This window comes from Suncus etruscus, chromosome 11 (genome assembly GCF_024139225.1).
Source record: "Suncus etruscus isolate mSunEtr1 chromosome 11, mSunEtr1.pri.cur, whole genome shotgun sequence".
Taxonomy (NCBI): domain Eukaryota; kingdom Metazoa; phylum Chordata; class Mammalia; order Eulipotyphla; family Soricidae; genus Suncus; species Suncus etruscus.
The window spans coordinates 16634350-16639360 of record NC_064858.1 but is presented as its reverse complement, the minus strand read 5'-3'; positions in this window follow the sequence as shown (position 1 = coordinate 16639360).

Below are 5011 nucleotides of genomic sequence, written 5' to 3'. Positions count from 1 at the left end.
TTTTATAGGGCTTTTCATCCCCGAAACTCAAATACACATTCCTCTCTAGTGCATATGGGACATTCTCTAGAAAATGCCACATGCTGGGACACAAAATATACCTCCACATATTCAAGAGGATAGAAATCATATCAACTAACTTCTTAGACTGTAACACAATAAAATTGATGTTAATCACAAATATAAATGAAGAAACAACACAAACACCTGGAACTAAGTAACTCATTACTGAATAATGAGTAGTCAGGAAAGAAATTAAAAGACTCCTCAAAACAAACAAGAATGAGGAAATGTGATACCAGAACTTGTAGGACACAGCAAAAGTAGTGTTAAGAGGAAAGATCATAGCTATGCAAGCATTCACAGAAAAAAGAAAAGGCCTATGTAAACAATTTGACTGTATAACTAAGGCACTGGAAAATAACCAACAAAAGGACCACAAAGAGAGGCAGGAGGAAGAAAATAATGAAACATAGAGCAGAAATTAAATGAACTGGAATCCCCAAGAAAACAATCCAAAGGATCAATAAAACCAGGAGTTGGCTCTTTGAAAAAGTAAACAAGATCTTGGGGCCAGAGATATAGCATGGAAGTAAGGTGTTTGCCTTTCATGCAGAAGGATGATGGTTCGAATTCCAGCATCCCATATGGTCCCCTGTGCCTGCCAGGGTGATTTCTGAGCATAGAGCCAGGAATAACCCCTAAGCGCTGTCAGGTGTGACCTAAAAACAAACAAACAAAAAAGTAAACAAGATCAATAAACTATTAGCAAGACTCACAAAAAAGAGAGAACCCTAATAAACTAAATTAGAAACAAAAGGGGAAATAACAATAGACACAATTAAAGTTCAAAGACTCATCAGAGCTTACTTTGAAAACTTGTATGACCTGAGTGAGAAAACATAGAGAAATGAGTTATACTAATACTTCTGTAGTCTCCCAGGATGGGACAAGGATGAGTTGGAATAGCTCAAAAGACCTCTCATTATTGATGAAATTAAAATGGTAATGAAGGGTCTTTCCTAAAACCAAAGCCCAGACCCAGGTAGACTCACTAATAAATTCTTTCAATCTTTAAGAAGGACCTACTTCCAATTCTTTTCAGGCTCTTCCAAGAAACTGGAGAAACCAAAATATTTCCAAGTAGTTTCTATGAAGAAAACATCTCCCTTATAATAAAAACAGACAGAAAAAAACACAAACAGATCATTTCAGGCCAACATCCTCAATGATCACAGAAGAAAAGATCCTTAACAAAATCTGAGCAAATAGAAACCAATAATGCAACAAAAAGATTATACACCATAACCAAGAGAATCCATCCAGAACATGCAAGAATGGTTTAACAAATCAGTTAACATAATATGCTCTAGCAATAAGAGAAAAAAGCAATAGCATGTGGTTATATCAATAGATGCAGAGAAAGCATTTGATTAGTCCCATTCCCAGTTGCTGTGGCTAGCTTTGGTCTGGTTGCGTTAGATACCTTCTTTGAGTTCCCTCTAGGAGAGTGGATGCACAGACAGCAAAATGTGAAGAAATGAGAGACCATACAAGGCTATGAGGGAGACCAAGGTGTTCTGATTTTAATAGGAAGAATTAGAGGTGTAAATGGGGGAAATTTGTCAATCACAAGTATGAAAAGAATGTTCACATTTTGTTTATTTGCAAAGTACATCTCTCTAGTTAACAGAAACTTATCAGTATAAATTGTTTGATATTCAAAACAATTCACATGGCTCTAGGTGGTTTGCAGACCTTCTGAATAGATACATTTCAATTATGAGCCCAGAGGATAAAAAGAAGTTAAGTTTTAACATCTCAAAGCAGTTCCTCTCTGGCCAGGCCCTAAGTGTCATTTCTGATGTAGATTAAGGAATTATCAAGAAGCTCCCAAATTTCCCTATCAAATTTCCTTTCCCTAAGGGAACAGGTTTTTAGATGTAGGGACTTATTACAAATAATTAGCTAAGTCCGGTTTTTGGAAGGGGCAATAAAAGAGACAAACTTATATGAAAGGAATGCAGAATCCATACCCAGTAAACTTCAATAGCTCAATACTATTCTGGCCAAATCTTTTTGGAATGTAAATTAGTTAGCAAGTCTTCAAAGGACCTTAGAGATGTCCCTAAAGCAAAACATTCCTTTCCGTTACAAATAGCTAGGGCATTTAAAAGAAAAAGAGGAAAGAAGTTGCTTTCAAGTGTCTTTTGGTGCTGAGTTTTTCAAGTAAAGAGAAATTTAATCAAGGCTTTATTTGCCTGTAAAAATCCTTATATTAGGAAGTAAAATGTTCAACTATATACACACTTAATACAGCAGAGGGAGATTCATATTTAGGACAAATAAATGTTTGCTGTAGACATGCTGCATCTCAGCAATTCTCATGGGTCATAGTCCTTTCACGGGAAGAAAACGGGTAACACGAGCGGCCGAATATGAAATATGAAATAAATGAAACCACACAGAGAATGTGGGGTCAACACGTTTCTGACAGGAGTGCGACAGGTTTAATTTTTTGAGCAGGGGAATGTATAGGGGTAAAATTAGCCACACGTGAAGAATAATTGTAATCACAAAGCCTAGTATAACAATAACAATACCTAAGCTATGGGTGTGACTAAAAATTCTAAGTTACAAGCGAGAAGGTCACAACTCAAGGTAACTCCTTGCAAGCTTATTTTAAATGCAAAATCAGGATTAGGAGGAAGTAGGAAATATCTAGAAACTTGGTCTTTCCAGGCTGGACTCTATAGTTATACAGGTAAAGTGAAGGGAGGAACCAAATCCCCAAGAATGAGCTTCCCTATTTCTAAAGGAGGGTCAAGATCTGCATTCTGGTTATGCCCTTGATTACTAGAAACTGCAGTAGAAAAGAGAAAAATTGTCTTTGCTTTTAGGGCTGGCTATATCCAGAAAAAGGGGTACTCAAGTAAACATTGGTGCTGGAATTTCTGAGCCAAATTATTTTATAGAGGCTATTATTTTGCCTGATATATACAAAGGAGAGATAGTCAAATATGGCTGAAAATGTAATGCCAGGCGTCTCTTTGGAAATTCCTCAACCATCCACGCAGAGGAAAAAGGCATCCACAGTGGGCCTTTTGAGGAATCCCAAGGGGGTTTAATTAGTTCTACCCACAAGAAAAAATCTGAGGATACATCTGGTGGGCTGAGCCCCCCTAATAGTTTAGGTATGCCCTGGCAAATGTTCGTTACTAAGGATGAAGAATGTCAGCTTCACTATTAGAAATCTTGGTCAGTCATCCACTCTGAGGGCAAACTTCTCAGTGGACCTCCTGATGAGACTCCTATTCACCTTCACTATTAGAAATCTTGATCAGTCATCCACACTGAGGGAAGGCATCTCAGTGGGCCTACTGATGAGATTCGATAGTGGGAGGTTTATATTTAATAATCATGAGGAATACCACTTTTCGCTATCAGAAATCTTGGTCAGTCACTCACACTGAGGGAAGGCTTCTCATTGGGTTTTCTGATGAGATTAGATAATGGAAGGTGATACCAATTCATGATAGTAAAAAAAAAAAAAAACCTCTCAACCAAATAGACATAGAAGGAACTTTTCACAATAGAATCAAAGCTATTTTCAAAAAAGATCACATCAAACATTATGCTCAATAAAGAAAAGCTTAAAGCCTTCCCTTTAAGATCAGGCATAAGACAAGATTACCCACTCTCACTGTTTTTATTTAATGTAGTACTGGAAGTATTTACCTTAGCAATTGACAAGAAGATGATATCATGGATATCCAGATAGGAAAAAAAGAAGTCAAGCTGTCTTTAATTGTAGATGATATATTATATTTAGAATATCCTAAAGAATCTGCATTAAGCGAGAAACAATAGGTTTTTACAGTAAAGTGGCAGGCTACAAAAACAATACTCAAATGTTTATGGTTTTCCTATATGCAAATAATGAAAGAGAAGAGATAGTTTAAAAAAATCCCATTCAGCATTGTGCCTCTGAAAATCAGATACCTTGGAATCATCCTAACTAAAGAGGTAAAAGTCCTATAAAAGTAAGTTACAAATCACTACTTCCAGAAATAAAAGAGGACACAGGGAAATGGAAACCCATCTTATGCTCATGGATTAGGAGAATTGACATTATTAAAGTAGCAAAACTTCCCAAAGCATTCAAGGCAAATTCAATACACTTCCTATAAGAACACCTACAACATTTTCCTCCAAGAAATAGATCAAACACTCCTGAATTTATATGGAAAAAGTCTCGACCAATATCTCAAGCAATTCTTGAAAAAAAAATGGCATGCACCAGTTTGCCCAACCTCAAACTGTACAACAAAGCAATAGTAATTTAAATGACCTGGTATTGGAATTAAAATAGATTCTCAGATCAATGGATTAGAACTCAATATCCAATGGCACATTCCCAGGTATATGATAAGTGAATTGTTTCTAAAGAATCAAAAATTATAAATTGTAATAAGAAAGAATTCTTCAACAAGTTCTACTGAGAAAACTGTTTAACTATGTGCAAGAAAATGAAATTTTACCTCTTTCTAACACCAGGCACAAAGGTCAAATAAAAATAGATAAAGATCTTTATATCTGACCTAAAACCATAAGGTATATGGTAGAAACATAGGCAGAACATTCCATGACATTGAATGTAAAGGCTTCTTCAAGCTTAAACACAAGTCTGTGAAATAAACAACAACAACAACAAAAAAAAAGTGGATAAATAAGCAAGTGCATAAACAAGTGAGTACATCAATAAATGAGACTACATTAACTTAAGGTTCTTTGGAAACTCAAAGGAAATAATGATCAAGATACAAAGACCACTGGTTGAGTTGTAGAAATTTTTTTTAAGTTTTTGGGGCTTCCAACCCATTCTCTCTGTTCCCGAGAGTTTCTCATTGTTCCTAGACTCCTGTTGTTGTTGTTGTTATTGTCATTATTTAATCCATCCATATTCTATCCATCTATCCATCTAAGCATTTCTCATTTATTATAATAATTA